Source organism: Peromyscus maniculatus, chromosome 1, assembly GCF_049852395.1.
Source record: "Peromyscus maniculatus bairdii isolate BWxNUB_F1_BW_parent chromosome 1, HU_Pman_BW_mat_3.1, whole genome shotgun sequence".
In the NCBI taxonomy this organism is placed as follows: Eukaryota; Metazoa; Chordata; class Mammalia; order Rodentia; family Cricetidae; genus Peromyscus; species Peromyscus maniculatus.
In genome coordinates this window covers 116349712-116369002 of record NC_134852.1, presented here as the reverse complement: position 1 = coordinate 116369002, position 19291 = coordinate 116349712, and the positions used below count along the sequence as shown (strand labels likewise).

Genomic DNA, 19291 nt, shown 5'->3' with positions numbered 1-19291 from the left:
AATGGTAATTTATCCCCAGGCCTTTTGTCCTACACTATTAAATGAAAAGTCCCTTTATCTTGGAGCAAGCCTCAAGAAGTCACCAGGATTCTCTCCTCCCTTTTCCCTTAAGTGATACTAACACATATCCTTTCAAGATGGTTTCCATCTCAGACCTGAGTTAACGTGTCAAAACTCCTGAGGATGCTCCAGCCCCGTCTGCATTAGCGAGGTGCTGCCTGTTCTCTGCTTCTCCCATATCCTCTTCGTCTGGCTTACCGAGCAAGGCTCTAGCTATCTGAGAAGAAATATATTCTCATGTCACTGGCTCTTTAGCCACTTGTGCCAGGAACCATAGTATTTATACTACTTTCTAACTCATTTTAAGAGTTAAGCACAAACCTTTTTCCCAACCTAACACTACAGCCACTTCTCAGTCCCCACCTGGACAGTTTTGCAGTGCTCGCAGGTCACTTCTGCCCTTTACAATCTCTACTTGTTAGGAATTCCTGAAAGCTCGACAAACTGAAAGGACAGCTTGGACAGCAGTCCAGTGAAACCATGGGGCAGTAGATGTTTGTGGTCATTTATGTACTAGTATACGAAGTGACTCAGCAGAGTGATTCCTCATCCCTAACCTTACAAGAAACATCCATGGGTCTGCACCTACAACAGTCCTCTTCTACCTCACATCTTCTCTACAGAAACTGCATTGATGGGCCATCGGATTTGCTCTGAACATTAAAACAAACATAATAAGAAAGACACAAAACGTATGTAGACGAAATTCTAAATGGTCTTATTAAATAAGAAACATAGAGCCAAATACAGAGTTAACGCCAAAAAGATCAGAGCACTAGCGAAGAGCCAAGACTAACTTTAGCTTACCACTCACCCCGCCGTCCTTCCCCAGAGAGAGAGCTTCTCCCTGTGTGACTTGTCTTTTTATTGCTTTTCTGTTCTGCCTTCTCACTGGCTCTAAGCCCAGCCACATGACTTCCTCATCACTGCCTATCTATACAGACCTCCTGGTCTCTATGGTTGGTACTGGGATTAAAGACTCAGGTCACCATGCTTGGCTGTGTCCTTGTGTGCTACCACTGCCGGACTTCTGCTTAATGGCTCGCTTTCACCTCTGATCTCCTGGCAACTTTATTTATTAACATACAAATAAAATCACATTTCAGCACAAATAAAATATCACCATAAACATACAAAGCCATCACAAAGTGATTCCCATATAATCCAGTGCCACTTCTCTGTGTGTACAATGAAGCAGCAGGGACAGCTGAGCTGCATGTAGCACATAACTCCCTCAGAATAAGAATGTCCTGCTGATTTCCCACTAAGATGCTGTTCAGTTCCACATCAGTTGGCAGTGCTTAAAGGGAAACTAGAGAAAGTAATCAGGAGGCAGAGGCCAATGCCTTCCTCCTACCACCCTCCCCTAGGTAACAGTGCATGGGTCTGTACATGCTGACATGAAGGCCTGGAAGGGCTCTAACAAAACTGTCAACAGCAATTATGAGATCAGCATTAAGCAGCACACAAGAGCCAAAATATATTATCACAGTTTTACAAGGAACCACAATAGCTTGTTGCAGAACCCCAGCTGAGATCTACCTCCCCCACAGAATGACCTATGCGAGCTCATTTTCATTTGAAGTGTGTCCTTCTGAGACTTGACTTTCAAGTTCAGGTTTAGCTTCACCCTCACTCTCCGCCTGTGTTTCAGACCTTGGATTTCTCTGCCCCAGCTCCTCGCTGCTCTCTGGTGTCACCTGCTGGTTATTTTTCCCTTCTGCAGGATCACTTTGATTCAACTTGCCATCAGGTTCCAATTTTGTTTCTTTTCCATTTCCCAACTTTGGGTGAGGCTGTGAGTCTTTTGCACTCTTCACTACCTCTTGGATGTTGTATTTTCTGAATAGCACATAATCTTTCACAATACTCAGGCAACACACAGCTTTGATAATTTCAACTACCACTATGTACTCTGGATTAGTGAGATCTGCTTTCTTTTCTGAATTGAGGCTGCCCACTATTCCTGCCAACTCTTTAATAACTTCTTCTCTATTTATATGGCTGTTATTTCGAAATTTGTAGACAATCTGAAATGTCCCTTTCTTTGGGGCTTTAAATCAGGGCTCCAAAAATGTTTCTGCATATTTTTTCATATCTTCTAAGAAAGCTTTGCATGTGCCTGAGATGGGCAACATTCACAGAATAACACGTGTCTTCTTTTTCTTGGTTTTGTACATATCCTGGAGAATGTGATGCACTAACTTCTCAGGTTCTATCCCAAGGGTTCTGATGAAGACTACATTATTTGCTCTGCTCTCCATTGACTGGAATCTTCTCAGACTCATCTCTGTAGAAGCCTTAATGTCACCAACTTCTTTCTTCAAGGCAGCCTCCACATCATCATTTTCTCCCTAGCTTCCAGAGGGCTGCTGGTCCTTGTCTATAAATATTTTGGACCCATACATGTTTGTCGTCATACTCATTAAGCAGGCTGTAGGCATCTGAGCACACTTGTGCTCCTTCATGTTGCAGGTGATAAGGATGCCCTGCAGGCCAGTCTCCAGCTGCTGGGGCCGCCTGCCTCACAGCGCCAGCCTGCTTGGCAGGGAAGAACTGGGCCTTGCCTTTGAGCTTTCTGACCGGCTGAGGGGACTATGGTGGTATTTATTTATATGTGATTTTAATTGTATGTTAATAAATAAAATTGCCCAGGGGTCAGAGCTATTAGAGCCATAGCAAAAGCTGGGTGTGGGTGGTGCATGCCTTTAATCCCAGCCCTTGGTAGGCAGAGTTAGGTAGATCTCTGTGTGTTCAAGGATACAGGCAGCATTGGAGACACACACCTTTAATCACAATACCATAGAAGACCTGGAGGGCTGTACAACAGACAGTGATGAGGCAGTCATGTGGTTGATTTTACAACCAATGAGAAGGCAGAACAGAAAGTCTATATAAAGACAGACAGGAAGTAGGTCTCTTCGGAGAAGTCTCTTGGCTCAAGAAGCTAGCTGCAGCAGGCAGGTAAGGCTCTTAGCTCTGATCTCTTGGCTTTCTTCTTTGCATTGGTTCTGTGTTTCTTATTTAATAAGACAGTTTGTTGCTGGAGAGCTTCTCTCCAGGTTCCACCAAGCCCCGCAGTCCCACAATCCATGTATAAAATAATCACTCAGACACTTATATTGCTTATAAACTGTATGGCCGTGGCAGGCTTCTTGCTAACTGTTCTTATATCTTAAATTAACCCATTTCTATAAATCTATACCTTGCCACGTGGCTTGTGGCTTACCGGTGTCTTTACATGCTGCTTGTCCTAGCGGTGGCTGGCCATGACTCCCCTCCTTCTTCCCGTTTCCCCAATTCTCCTCTCTCCTTGTCCCGCCTATACTTCCTGCCTGGTCACTGGCCATCAGTGTTTTATTTATATAGAGCAATATCCACAGCAATGATTGGTTACATCTACATTGGATTGCTGGGCAGCCAGCCATGCTGTCTCCTGGAACTGTTTTCATTTCTGATTTTGTTAATTTGAATATCCTCTCTCTGTCTTCTAGTTAGTTTGGATAAGGGTTTGTCTATCTTATTGATTTTCTCAAAGAACAAACTCTTTGTTTCACTGATTCTTGTATTTTTCTATTTCTTTCTAGTTTATTGATTTCAGCCCTGAGTTTGATTATTTCTTGTCATATACTCCTCTTGGATGTGATTACTTCTTTTTGTTCTAGACATTTTAAGTGTGCTATTAGTTTCTGATATGAGATCTCTCAAGTTATTTTATGTAGGTAGGCACTTAGTGCTATGAACTAGCACCATTTTCATTGTGTCCCATAAGTTTGGGTGTGGTGTGTATTCATTTTCATTGAATTCTAGAAAGTCTTTCATTTCTGTCTTGACCCATTTTTCATTCACTAGAGAGTTGTTCACTTTCCATTATTCTGTAAGCTTTCTGTTGTTTCTGTTGTTGTTGATATCCATCTTTAATCCATAGTGATCTGATAGAATACAGGGAGTTAGTTCAATTTTCTTGTTTTTGTTGAGACTTGCTCTGTGACCTAGTATGTGGTCAATTTTGGAGAAAGTTCCATGAGGTGGACAGAAGAAGGTATATTCTTTTGTCTTTGGGTGTAATGTTCTGTAAATACCTTTTAGGTGCTTCTAGTTTATAATGTCTGTTAGCTACAGCCTTTCTCTGTTTTGTTTTTTGTCTAGATGACCTATCTATTGATGAGAGTTAAGTACTGAAGTCTCTCATTATCAGTGTTTGAGGGTCAATATGTGATTTAAGCTGTAATGGTGTTTCTTTTACAAACTTGAATGCTGTGGTAGTTTGAATGTAATTGGTCCCCATAATCTCATAAGGAGTGGCACTATTAGGAGATTTTGGCTTTGTTATAGTGCATATGGACTTGTTGGAGGAAGTGTGTCACTGTGTGGGTGGGCTTTGATGTTTCCTATGCCCAGGATACTTCCCAATATCTCAGTTATTACCTGTTGCCTGCAAGATGTAGGATTCTCAGCTACTGTCTGCCTGCACACCACTATGCTTCCCATCATGATTATAATGGACTGAACCTCTGAAACTGTAAGCAAGCAACCCCAATTAAGTGTTTTCTTTACAAGAGTTACCATGGTCATGGTATCTTTTCACAGCAACAAAAACCCTAGGACAGAAGTCCTTGTGTTTAGATCATAGATATTAAGAATTAAAATGTCAGCTTAGTAGATATTTCTTTGATGAGTATGTACTGTCCTTCCCTAGCTCCTGATTAACTTTTGTTTGAAATCTATTTTGTTAGATGTTAAATTGGCTATACCAGCTTGCATCACAAGTCTATTTGCTTGGAATATCATTTTCCAACCCTTGACCATGAGGTAATGTCTATCCTTGATATTGAGGTGTCTTTATTAGATGAAGCAGAAGGATTGATACTATTTTTGTGTCCATTCTATTAGTCTGCATCTTTTTATTGGGAAATTGAAATTTTATTGAGAAATTAAGAGGTATCAATTACCAATAATTGTTGATTCCTGTTATTTTGGTGGTGCTACTACTGCTGTCACTACTGGTGCTCATGGTAGTCATGGTAGTGTGTGTGTGTGTGTGTGTGTGTGTGTGTGTGTGTGTGTGTGTGTGTGTGTGTGTTTGCGTGCGCACGTGCGCACTCATGCATGCAAGTGCACTTCCCTTCTTTTGATTTTACGGACCTTACATTATTTATTCCCTTTCATGGTTGTAGTTAACCTTAGGTTAGAGTTTTCCTTATAGCACCTTCTGTAGGCCTGGATTTGTAGATAAATATCATTAAATTTGGCTTTAACATGGAATATCTTATTTTCTCCATCAATGAATATTGAAAGTTTTGCTGGGTATAGTAAGTAGTCTGAGCTGGCATCCATGGTCTTCTAGAGTTTTCAACACATCTGTTTAGGCCCTGATGGCTTTTAGAGTCTCCATTGAGAAGTCAGGTATGAGTCTAATAGGTCTGCCTTTATTCTACTTTTTTTCCCCTTGCAGCTTTAACTATTCTTTCTTTGTCCTGCATGTTTAATGTTTTGATTATTATGTGGCAAGGGAAATTTCTTTTCTGGTCCAATCTATTTAGTGTTCTGTATGCTTCTTGTAACTTTATAGGCATGTCCTTCTTTAGGTTAGGAACATTTTCTTCTATAATTTTGTTGAAAACATTTTCTGGGCATTTGATCTGGGTTTCTTCTCCTTCCTCTATTTCTATTATTCTTAGGTTTGGTCTTTTCATAATGTCTCAGATTTCCTAGATGTTTTGTGTCAGGAGATTTTTCAGATTTAACATTTTACTTGGCCAATGCGTCAATTTTTTTCTATTGTATCTTCAATACCCAAGATCCTCTCTTCTATCTCCTGTAATCTGTTAATGAAGCTTTCCTCTATAGTTCCTGTTCTAATTCCTAAATTTTTCATTTCCAGAATTCCCTCGGTTTGAGTTTTCTCTGTTGATTCTATTTCCAATTTTTTGTCTTGACAGTTTTATTCATTTCCTTCCACGGATTGAATTCTCTTGGATTTCTTTAAAAGATTTATTCATTTCTTCTTTAAGGATCTCTATCATCTTCATAAGGCTGTTTTAAGATCTTTTTCCTGTGTTTCAGCTTTGTTGAAATATTCAGAGCCTTCTGTGGTACGGTTACTGAGCTCTAGTAAAAATATATTATCCTGGCTTTTATTGGTTGTGTTTTTATGCTGACTTCTAGGGATCTGGGATTGGGTAATTATGAGTCAAGGTGCTGGCATCTGGTTTTGTTTTTATTGGGTGGGTGTATTGTTTCTTGGTTTCTGTTTCTTCTCTGAATTTTAGGAGAGTGTGATGGCTATGTGTTGCCCGATATGAAATGTTCTGTGGACTTGATAGGTGTTGCCACTAGGGATTCCACGCAAAATGTGTTCTGGGTATTGGGAGCTAACAATTGGGAATGTGGAAAGGCTAGGGGTCTGGAGGGGTTCATAGGAGGGAGATGATCAGAATGCTCAACTGGGATCCACTTATTTAGTCTCCTTGAAATGGGGGAAAATAGTAAAGAGAGGTCACTCCAGAGGTCTGCTGTAGCATTAAGGATAAGACTCATGGATTGGATCTAGCAGAACAGGAGAAGGGAAGACATACAGACAGCCTACCTGCTTTCCTAGGAGGAGTGGCCTATATATTAGTAGGGAGTGCTTGCTGGAGTTGGAGGCTGGGATAAACAACAAGCGGGAAGAGAGAGTGATTAGAAAGGGAAGGTGTGTGGGAGCCACAGGAGAAATGGCCTTTGGAGGGAGGAAACCTGCAGCAGGTATTCTGTTGCAGAAATAGGGATGAGTATTGGGTTTGCAGGAGACAGGGGATTGGCTTATGTCTTCAGTTAACTTACCTGTATCCCTGGCCTGCAGCCGGTGTGACCCCATGGAATTCTTGATAGCATTGGAGGCTGGGATACTGGGATGAGTTTGGGAATGGAAAAGAGATCTTTGTGATCCATTAGGGATGGGGTTAGAGAGGAAAGGGAGAGTGTACCAGGCATTCTGTTACAGAATTGGGGTGAGACTTGGGGGAATTGGGCTAGAGGAGTAGGAGAGGTGGAGATCTATAGTCAGCCTATCTGCTTCCCTGGCAAGAGTCTATTATAACTTCTTGATGCACTATTCCCTTTATTAATATGCAATGGCTTTCTTCATTTCTTCCAACTAATTTTGGTTTATAATCTTTTTGCCAGTCATAAAAACAGCTGTTCACATGAAGTTTTTGCTTTGATTTTCTTGGTGTAATGACATCCATACTGTCACTTTCAGTCACCTTTCTATGTGCTTTTGCCAGAGATTGTTTCTTAAAGATTCTGAGCCTTTTTTAAATCCAGACAGTCAATCCGCAATGTATGTGTATGTGTGTGTGTGTGTGTGTGTGTGTGTGTGTACACATGTTCACATGCAGGTGCCCCAAACTCACATTTCATAAAATATTGTTGCATAGTGCATCAAGTAAAGTTACATTCAAAAGCATTAAAAATGGATAATGTCACTAAGATTGTAAATTTCATGAAGGTCAAGAAATCTTTGCCAATTCTAGGTATTCCTAATCCCTTAATAGATACTATGTGGTAGAATTTAGACTGTAAGATAATTAAGTCAAGGCCAAACACTGACAAGATTTTATGATTTGTGACATATCATCAAGTCATTTATGATATCAAAAATAAAAGTTGTAGCAGAACTTGATGATGGAAACTTGCATATTTAGCATTTTTAGTGAATTTCACTGGTCATTTAAATGGATTAAACATATATACTCAAGATGAAAACCAACTTCTAACCCTATCTTCAGTCAACATAAACACATACCTGCTAATTTTCAAATGGGATACATAGAACTACAATCTGACATTCAACTTAAAGAAAAAAAATTAATATTTTTTTACTATACTTCCATATGTCCTGTCTTCCAAGAGACAACTATTCTTTATCTTCACAATCATACCTTATGTAATTGCTTTTTTTGACAATACTTACATTTGTGAGATTATTTTCTTTCTTTTTTAATATTTCCTTTATTTTTAATAATGTGTACACATGTTTTTCTGTGTCAGAGTAGGAATACATGAGTTCAGCTGCCCACAGAGGCCAAAGGATGAAATCATATTCCCCTGGAGCTAGAGTTACCGGCAGTTGTATGTCACCCAACATGTGTGCTTGGAACCAAAATTGATCCTCTGCCAAAGCCACAGCACTCTCCAAAGCCATGAGCCATTATTGTCAAGAATTAAGTACACTAAAAATAAAACTATAACCAAATATATTAGAAGAACCTTGACAATCCACTGAGAGTTATAGCCACATCCATCAAACTGATATTGATGTATCATTTTCTCAACTATAATATCAAATATCTTACTAGTTTTTTTTATATTGCTCTCTTTTATTTTGTAACAAAAATATCAAGTTCTGATGAAGTTCTATTACTTAGTGTTAAGTCTCAAACCAGAGACAAACAGCTAACTGAGGTGCCTATCTAATATATTAAAGCAGACCTGGCCAACAGGTCCTCCCAGCATCCCTCAATCCTTCCAGTTACAGAGTTATCCTGGCTGGCATATCTCACCCCCTACCCTAAACTTCTCCAGCCCAGAAACTGAGCTGGACTTGCCCTTCCCCAAGCTGCTCTTCCCTATATAACTCAGCCACTTTGGCTATATCAATCCTTTTTGCCCTCTTTGGCCTCTTGGCTCATGGATATCCTCTCTTGCCTCCCTGGAGGGGAGAAGGGGTTCCCTGCAGGTGTCAGACAGGAAGGCAAACATGCAAATAACTGAGAAGGAAAACCTGGTGCAGACTGACTTCCTCAACCTGGATCAGACTTTGGGAAGTCTATTGCCAAGTAGTCTATCACACTGTAGGCATATTTTAAACAATAGAATTTGCAAGAGTCTCTAGGCAACAATTCCTATAATCTTTCCAATTCCAGGTGCAAAATAAAGCTTAAGGTGTGACTACATAAAAACTCTCACAAAGTACATGGCACCATGAGGGTAGGTTCTGTAGCTAAAAGGCCTGAAATCTAATGTAGTCCCTGACCAATAGCATAGGGGTCAGCAGGCCATAAAGTACATGTGACATCTCCCCTAAAGAGTCTGGAATAATCATTCTGGGGAGTTAGAATGAGGTTTGTCCCTACAGATAGCAAAAACATTGCCAGGTCATTAACAACCTCTACTCTCAGCTTTCTGGATGGAATGCAGGTATTTGATTTTATCTCCTCCACTGAGGAGACACCCCTGCATGATTAACATTCCTAGTCCTTTTGATGCTTCTCTCTGAGTACAAGGCCCTTCTACCCTCTATACCTCTCTCCTTTCCCCTAACAACTCTCCTCACATGGCCCAGCTTAGTCTGGCCATGTTCACTCCAGACTCTCCCAGATGTCTCTGTCTCTGCTTCTGGCTACGCTCTCCCTTTTATCTACAATAAACCTCTCCTCCATAATACCTAGAAGCTCCCTGTCTTCCTTTCTTATTCATTTTTTTCTTCTTAGATATATTCATTTTCTTTTTTAGTGATTATAAACTTAGGATCTGCTTGATAATTCATAAGAATCACATAGGATTGTTACATGAGATTATTTTTGGTTATCTGTGGTAGTGAAATTATACACAGATATTTTTCATATCAACTTTTATTAATATTTTTATTAATTTATTAATTTATTTTTTACAAACCAACCACTGTTTCCCCTCCTTCTGTAGATGTAACAGTCTTATTAAATAAGAAACACAGAGTCAAATGCAGAGTTAAAAGCCCAAGGGGTCAGAGCAGTAGCTAAGAGCTGAGACTAAAAACCCTTTCTTACCCTTCACTGCCAGTGCCGTCCTTCCCCTGAGAAAAAGGCCTACTTCCTGTGTGTCTGTCTTTTTATTGACTTTCTGTTCTGCCTTCTTATTGGTTGTAAACCCAACCGCATGACCTCCTTGTCACTGCCTGTCTATATAGACCTCTAGGTCTCTATTCAGAAGAGGGCAGGCCTCCCATGGATATCAACCAAACATGGCATATCAAGTTGAAGGCTAGATAATGCAACCCAGTATGAGGAAAAGGCTCCCAAAAGCCAGCAAAAGAGCTAGAGACAGTCCCCTGCTCCCACTGTTAGGAGTCCCACAAGAAGACCAAGCTACACATCTGTCATGTATATGCAGAGGGCCTAGGTCAGTCCTATGAAGACTCTCTGGTTGTCATTTCAGTCTCTGTGAGCCCCTAAGAGACAGGGTAATTGATTCTATCAGTCTTCTTGTGGTGTCCTTGACCCCTCTGGCTGCTACATTCCTTCTGTCATCTATTCAGAAGGATTCCCTGAGCTCAGCCTAAAGTCTAGCTCATGGTTTCTGCATCTATTTCCATTAGTTGCTGTATGAAGCCTCTTTGATGACAATTTGGCTATGCAAAAACCCATGAGTATAGTGGAATATCATTTATGAATCATTTCATTGATTTATTTTTTCTTTGCCAGTTGTGTTTGGTTCTATCCTAGGTCCCTGGGCTATCCAGCCTCTGGATCCTAGTGTAGCAGGCAGTGTCAGGGGTAGGCTATTTCTCATGGCTCGTGTCTCAAGCCAGACCAGTCATTGGTGTACCACTACCACAATTTCTGTGCCACCTATACCCCAACACATCTTGTAGGCAGGTCAAATTGTAGGTTAAAGGTTGTGTATTGTGTTGGTGTCCCAATCCCTCCACTAAAAGTCTTGCCTGGTTACATGAGTTGGCTAGTTCAGGCTCTGCTTTCCCCATTGCTAGGAATCTTAGTTAGGGTTACCTTCATCATAGATTACCGGGAATTTCCATCACACTAGGTTTCTGATCACCCTGAGATCACCCCCAATTCCAGTTAGCTCTCCAAGTACTTATTCTCTCCATCTTCCCCCAACCAGATCTTTCCTGTTTTGGTCCTTCCCAATCCCCTCTCTATTCTCTATTTCCCCTTCCCAGGGAAATTCTTATGTCCCTCTTTGAGACCTCCATGTTACTTACCTTTTCTAGGTCTGTGAACCATGGTTCTCCTTTACTTTACAGCTAATATCCACTTATAAGTGAGTACATACCATGTTTGTCTTTCTAAGTCTGGGTTACCTCACTCATGATGATTTTTTTTCTAGTTCCATCCATTTGCCAGCTAATTTCATTATGTCATTGTTTTTAACAGATAAGTAATACTCCATTTGTAAATAAACCACATTTTCTTTATCTATTCTTCAGTTGAGGGGCATCACATTACTTGCAGTTTCTGGCTATTACAAATAAAGCTGCTATGAACATAGTTGAGCATGTGTCCTTGTGGTATGGTAGAGTGTCCTTTGGGTATATGCCCAAGAGTGGTATTGCTAGGTTTTGAGGTAGGTTGATTCCCTATTTTCTGAGAAACAACCATATTGATTTCCTGGCTGTACAAGTTTGCACTTCCACTATCAATAAAGGGGTGTTCCCCTTGCTCCACATTTTCTCCCGCATGCACTTGTGTTATTGATTTTAACTATTCTGACAGATATAAGATGGAAGCTCAGAGTTGTTTTGATTAGCAGTCCCCAGGTGACTAAAGATATTAAACTTTTTTTTTTTTTTTTTTTTGTGTGTGTGTGTGTGTGTGTGTGTGGTTTTTCAAGACAGGATTTCTTTGTGTAGCTTTGGAGCCTGTCCTGGATCTTGCTCTGTAGACCAGGCTGGCCTAGAAGTCACAGAGATCCACCTGGCTCTGCCTCCTGAATGCTGGGATTAAATGCACGTGCCACCACCACCTGGCAATGTTGAACATTCTTTAAGCGTTTCTTGGCCATTTGAGATTCTTCTACTGAGAATTCTTGGTTTAGATCTGTACTCCATTTTTAAATTGGATTATTTGGTTTGTTGATGTCCAGTTTCTTAAGTTCTCTATGTATTTTGAAAATCAGCCCTCTTTTGGATATGGGGTTGGTGAAGGTCTCTTCCCATTCTGTAGGTTACATTTTGTCCTATTGATGGTGTTCTTTGACTTACAGAAGATTTTCAGTTTTACGAGGTCCCATTTATTAATGGTCAATCCTAGTACCTGCACTATCAGTGTTATATTCAGGAAGTTGTGTCCTGTGACAAAGTGTTCAAGACTATTCCAAACTTTCTCTTCTAGCAGGTTCAGTGTATTTGGTTTTATGCTGAGGCCTCTGTGTGTGTGTGTGTGTGTGTGTGTGTGTGTGTGTGTGTGTGTGTGTGTGTGTGTACATGCAATTTTTTTATTTTACTTTACATACTGAACACAGTTTCCCCTCCCTCCTGTCCTCCTGTTCCCTCCCCCTGACTCCCTACTCCCCCCTTGCCATCTACTCCTCCTCCTTATGTGGAGGTCTTTGATCCATTTGGACTTGAGTTTTGTTCAGGGTGATACATACAGATTTATTTGCATTCTTCTGCATGCTGAGTTCCACTTAGATCAGGACCATTTGTTGAAGATGCTTTCTTTTTTCCATTGAATAATTTTGTGGGTTTACATCTGGGTCTTCAATTCTATTCCACTGATCCACCTGTCTGTTTTTATGCCAATACCATACAGTTTTTATTACTATAGCTCTGTAGTAGAGCTTGAAATCAGAGATAGTGATACCTCCAGAAGTGCATTTATTATTCAGGACTGTTTTAGTTATTCTGGGTTTTTTATGTTTCCATATGAAGTCGGGTATTATCCTTTCGAGGTCTCTAAAGAATTGTGTTGATTTTTTTAAAGGGATTGCACTCAATCTATAGATTGGTAGGATGGCCATTTTTACTATGTTAATCCTACTAATCAATGAGCATGGGAGATCTTTTTATCTTTCTGATATCTTCTTGAATTTCTTTTTTCAAAGACTTGAAGTTCTTGTCATGCATGACTTTCACTTGCTTGGTTAGAGTTACACCAAGATGCTTTACATTATTTGTAGCTATTTGAAGGTTGTTGTTTCCCTGACTTCTTTCTCAACCCATTTCTCATTTGTATATAGATGGGCTACTGATTTTTTAAGTTTATTTTGTCTCCAGACACTTTGCTGAAGGTGTTTACCAATTGTAGGAGTTATCTAGAGAATTTGGGGGGAGTCACTTATGTATACTGTCATATCATCTGCAAATAGCAATACTATGACTTCTTCCTTTCCAATTTGTATTCCCTTGATCTCCCTTATCGCTCTAGCTAAAACTTCAAGTACTATATTGAATAGATTGGAGAGTGTAGACAACCTTGTCTTGTCCCTGATTTTAACATAATTGCTTTAAGTTTCTCTCTATTTTATTTCCTGTTGACTATTGACTTGCTGCATATTACATTTATTATGTTTAGGTATGTCCCTTACATCCCTGATGTCTCCAAGACTTTTTTTCATGAAGGGGTGTTAGATTTTTGTCAAAAGCCTTTTCAGCATCTCATGAGATGATCATGTGGTTTTGTGGTTTCAGTTTGTTTATATGGTGGATTCCATTGACAAATTTTCATATAATGACTATCCCTATATCTTTGGAATGAAGCTTACTTGATCATGATGGATATCTTCTTGATGTGTTCTTGGATTCACTTTGCAAGTATTTTATTGAGAACTTTTTGCATCAGTGATCCTGAAAGAAATTGGTCTGTAATTCCTTTCTTTGTTGAGTCTTTGTGTGGTTTGAGTATCAAGGTGACTATGGCCTCATAAAATGAATTTGGCAATGTTCCTTCTGTTTCTATTTTGTAAAATAATTTGAGGAGTACTAATATTAGATCTTCTTTGAAAGTCTGGTAGAATTCTGCATTAAAACCATCTGGCCCTGAGCTTTTCTTAAGAGACTTTTAATGAATGCTTCTATTTCTTTAGGGGTTATAGGTCTATTTACGTTTTTTATCTGATATTAATTTATCTTTGGTAAGTGGTATCTATTGAGAAAATTGTCCATTTCTTTTAGATTTTCTAATTTTGTGGAGTACAAGTTTTTAAAGTATGACCTAATGATTCTTTGGATTTCTTCATTGTCTGTTGTTATGCCCCCTTTTTGTTTCTGATTTTGTTAATTTGAATATTCTCTTTTTGTCTTTAGTTAGTTTGGATAACAATTTGTCTATTTTACTGATTTTATCTAAGAACCAACTCTGTTTCATTGATTTTTTTTGTATTGTTCTCTTTCTTTTTATTTTATTAATTTTAGCCCTCAGTTTAATTATTTCCTGCCATCTACTCCTCTTGCATATGTTTGCTTCTTTTTGTTTCATTGCTTTAGGATGTACTGTCAAGTCACTAGTATGAGATCTCTCTAATTACTTTATCAAGGCACTTAGTGCTATGAACTTTCCTCTTAGCACCTCTTTCATTGTGTCCCATAAGTTTGCATATGTTGCGCATCAATTTTCATTGAATTCTAAGAAGTCCTTAATTTCTTTCTTGTTTCTTCTTTGACCCAGTGGTCATTCAGTAGAGAATTGTTTATTTCCCATGAGCTAATAGTCTCTCTGTTGTTTTTATCATTGTTAAAATCCAGCTTTAATCCATGGCGGTCTGACAAAGTACAGATGTTATTTCAATTTTCTTGTAACTGTTGAAATTTGTTTTGTGACCAAGTACGTGGCCAATTTTGGGGTAGGTTCTGAGAGGTGATGAGAAGAAGGTATACTCTTTTGGTTTATGTGGAAACATTCTATAGAAGTCTGTTAGGTCCATTTGAGTCACAACATCTGTTAATTCCATTATTTCTCTATTAAGTTTCTATCTGGATGACCTTTCCATTAGTGAGAGTAGAGTGTTGAAGTCTCCCACTATTAATGTCTAGGGTTTGATGTATTATTTATGCTTATAGTGATGTTTCTTTTACAAAAGTGGATGCGTTTGTATTTGGACCATAGATGTTCAGAATTGAAACATCATCTTGGTAGGTTTTTCCTTTGATAAGTATGAAGTATCCTTCCCTATCTCTTTTAATTAATTTTGGTTTCAAGTCTTTTTTTTTTTAGATATTAGAATTGCTACACCAGCTTGCTTCTTGGGTCCACTCACGTGGAAAATATTTTTCCAACCCTTTACTCTGAGTTAATGTCTCTTTGATGTTAAAGTGTATGCACCAGAAGGAGGATGGACCCTGTTTTCACAACCATTCTGTTAGCTTGTATCTTTTTATTGGGGAATTGAGAACACCTATGTTGGGAGATATTAATGATCAATGATTGTTAATTGCTGTTATTTTATTGTTGATTGTGGTGGTGGTGTGAGGTGGTGTGTGTGTGTGTGTTTGCTTCCCTTTTGATTTTGCTGGTGTGAGATTATTTTTTTTTATTTATTTTTTTATTTTACAACACCATTCAGTTCAACATAATAGCCACAGATTCCCCTGTTCTCCCCCTCTCGCACCCCTCCCCCTCCCCCCAGCCCACCCCCCATTCCCACCTCCTCCAGATCAAGGTCTCCCCAGAGGACCGGGATCGACCTGGTAGACTCAGTCCAGGCAGGTCCATTCCCCCCCTCCCAGACCGAGCCAAGTGTCCCTGCATAAGTCTCAGGATTCAAACAGCCAACTCATGCAACAAGCCCAGGACCCGGCACCAATGCACAGCTGCCTCCCAAACAGATCAAGCCAAATGACTGTCTCACCCATTCAGGGGGCCTGATCCAGTTGGGGGCCCCTCAGCCTTTGGTTCATAGATCCTGTGCTTCCATTCATTTGGTTATTTGTCCCTGTGCTTTATCCAACCTTGGCTTCAACAATTCTTGCTCATATAAACCCTCTTCTTTCTCACTAATTAGACTCCCAGTGCTCCACCACGGGCCCAGCCGTGGATGTCTGCATCCAGGTTCCTCAGTCCTTGGATGGGGTTTATGGCACAACTATCAGGGTGTCTGGCCATCCTATCACCAGAGTAGGTCAGTTCCTGCCATCTCTCGACCATTGCCAGCAGTCTTTTGCGGGGGTATCTTTGTGGATCTCCGTGGGCCTCCCTAGCTCTCTGCTTCCTCCCCTTCTCATGTGGTCTTCATTTACCATGGTCTCCTATTCCTTGTTCTCCCTCTCTTTTCTTGATCCAGCTAGGATCTCCCACTCTCTTTCCCTCCACCGTCGCCCTTCATTGTTCCCACTCATGACCAGGCTGTTCATGTAGATCTCATCCATTTCTCCGTGTCTTTTTTTGGGGTCCCGTTTTCCAGGTTGCCTCACTGGTGATGTGAGTAGCAATCCAGTCATCCTTGTTCCACATCTAGCATCTTCCTGTGAGTGAGTACATACCATATTTGTCTTTCTGAGTCTGGGTTACCTCACTCAGGATGATTTTTTCTAGATCCATCCATTTGCCTGCAAACCGTATGATGTCATTGTTTTTCTCTGCTGAGTAGTATTCCATTGTGTATATGTGCCACAATTTATTTATCCATTCTTCAGTTGAAGGGCATCTAGGTTGTTTCCAGGTTTTGGCTATTACAAACAATGCTGATATGAACATAGCTGAGCAAGTGCTCTTGTGGTATGATTGAGCATTTCTTGGGTATATGCCCAGGAGTGGTATAGCTGGATCTTGGGGGAGATTGATTCCCAATTTTCTAAGAAAGCGCCATATTGATTTCCAAAGTGGTTGTACAAGCTTGCATTCCCACCAGCAGTGGAGGAGAGTTCTCCTAGTTCCACATCCTCTCCAGCATAAAGTGTCTTCAGTGTTTTTGATCTTAGCCACTCTGACAGGTGTAAGGTGGTATCTCAGAGTTGTTTTGATTTGCATTTCCCTGATGATTAGGGATGTTGAGCAATTCCTTAAATGTCTTTCAGCCATTTGGGTTTCCTCTGTTGAGAATTCTCTGTTTAATTCTAAAGCCCATTTCTCAATTGGACTGTTGGTCGTTTTGATGTCTAATTTCTTGAGTTCCTTATATATTCTGGATATCAGTCCTCTATCACATGTGGGGTTGGTGAAGATCTTTTCCCATTCTGTAGGCTGTCGCTTTGCCTTGTTGACCGTATCCTTTGCTCTACAAAAGCTTCTAAGTTTCAAGAGGTCCTATTGATTGATTGTTTGTCTCAGTGTCTGCGCTACTGGTGTAATATTTAGGAAATGATCTCCTATGCCAATGCATTCAAGACTATTTCCTACTTTCTCTTCTAGCAGGTTCAGAGTAGCTGGATTTATGTTGAGGTCTTTGATCCACTTGGGATGCTTTCTGGATGTTTTTCCCCTTGATTTCTGTTTTCTCTCTGATATTCTGGCCTGAGTGACCTGTAGTTCTGGTGACCAGTGAGTTTTCAGGTTCAGTGATATGTCTCTACTGGGGTATTGGTAGCCTTCTTGGTCTCTGAGATTTTAGGTGCTAACTTTGTTTCTGGGGTTCTGGAAACTGGTGTGGTCCCTGGGGTTGCTGGTACCTCAGGTTCCTGGTGTCCTAATAACAGTGTGGCCTCCAGTAGTATGTATCTTCTACCAGAGTTGTGAGCCATGATATGGAGTCCAGAGAAGGGGGTGCTACTGGGGACTGCTGGGTGAGTTAAAATAGATATTAGTGGACAGTGAGTTGTATCTTACCTGGGGTTCCTAGTACCTTCATGGCCTCAGGTATAACAGGAGTTATCTGCCACATTGTGGGCCTGGATAGGAAGCCCAGTGGAGGAAATGCTGTTGGGGACTTGGATTCCTAACACCTATGTGACCTCCAGTACAGCAGGAGTCTTCTGCAGAGATTATAAGCTGGGATATGGAGCCCATGGTAAGGGTGCTGTTGGGCACAGACAGGCAGGACTTAGTGGGTATTAATAGGAATTATGGTATCTTACATGTAGTTCCTAGTACCTGCATGGCCTCCTCTAGAGCAGGAGTCTTCTGCTGGGGGTGAGGAGACTCTGGTCCAGGATATGGAGCCCAGGGGAGGGTTATTAGTATTTTTATATTCAATGTGTGAACAAAGACAATTCTCTTTTGTCTAGTGTGGCCCATGAAGCTAAAAAGTTGACCTATTGGTGAAATTAATAAGGCCACTCCACATAGTTAAAAGGGAGGTTTATTTTATGGGGTAACTTACAAGTGAAGGGATAGGCTACAGGGTCTGGGAAAGGTGCAGTCCGGCGGTGTTCTCTGGAGAACTCTGCTCGGTTTACCTTCAGCGTCCAGGGTCCAGGAACCAAGAGAGCCCCCGCATCTGGATCTCAGATCTTCAGTGTCCTCTCTCAGCCCTGCCTTGTAGGTGTGACCATTACTGAAGCCTCAATGGGGATTGAAACTTCCAGGTCAAAGCTGGAATGGCTACCTACTTACTACATTGACCACTCATGCTTTATACTGCATGCTTTTTAATTTTATTTATTGAATGTGCTGACTAGTTTTATAACTTGATATAGGTTAGAGTCATTTGAAAGAAGGAACCTCAGTTAAGAAAAGACCCCACCACAATGGTCTGTGGTTGAGCCTGTGGCACATTTTCTTGAATGATGATTGATGTGGAAGAGCCCAGTTCAATGTGGGCAGTGCCACCACGAGGCTGGTGGTCCTGGGTATTATAAAAATACAGACTAAGCAAGCCATGAGAAGCCAGCCTATAAGCAACATTCTTTCATAGCTCTTTTCAGTTCCTGCCTCCTGGTTCCTGCCCTGAATTCCTGCCCTGTCTTCCCTCAGTGATTGGTGGTAATCTGTGATGTAAAATATCTTATTCCTCCCCAAGTTGCTTTTGATCATGGTGTTATAGAAAAGCAATAAAAAAAAATCCTAACTTCATTCATCGGTGTGTTTGTATCCTCTTTGAAGTCATTACCACTTTCATGAATAACATTTTGAATTTTTTGTTTAAGATTAACCCATATATACGTGAATATATATGGATTTGGTAATTGAAGAGTTGTAATCTGCTGGAGAAGTCATGTTGACTTGTTTTCCATGTTTCCTATGTTTCTGCATTACAATTTTTCTACCAGTTGGTTTTGATATCTCTTCCAACTTTATTTTGGGAACATTCTAGTCAGCAACCTACACTTAAATGGTCAGTCCCCACAGATTCCTCTGATTGAGAGTTCTCATGCAACTCTTCTGCTTTGAATCTGTGTGGATAGAGCCATGGAATACTAATTCATTTTTTCTGAGTCACCCTTTCATTTTCTCTGCAATTTTTCAACTGATATATCATTGTCTTCATGATTCCCACTGTTCTTCCGCTTTTTCTCTTTGGGATAGAGCTATCCTTTTATCCATACAGTTGTCATACAATGTATAATAAAGGCAGCTTCTAATCGTCCCTTTTATACTCAAAGAGGATTTCAAAAATCTAAGTAGTCTTAATAGCATTTTTAAGGATTTATTTTTAT

General features: G+C 40.3%; 1 protein-coding gene and 1 pseudogene across 2 annotated transcripts in view; one reads left to right on the top strand and one right to left on the bottom strand.

Moving 5' to 3' along the window:
* Positions 1-19291, top strand: part of LOC143268274 (interferon-induced very large GTPase 1-like) — a 64017-nt gene that overhangs the window by 19027 nt on the left and 25699 nt on the right. The gene's annotated exons all lie outside the window — the stretch shown is intronic.
* On the bottom strand, positions 20-6993 carry LOC102904070 (THUMP domain-containing protein 1 pseudogene; annotated as a pseudogene).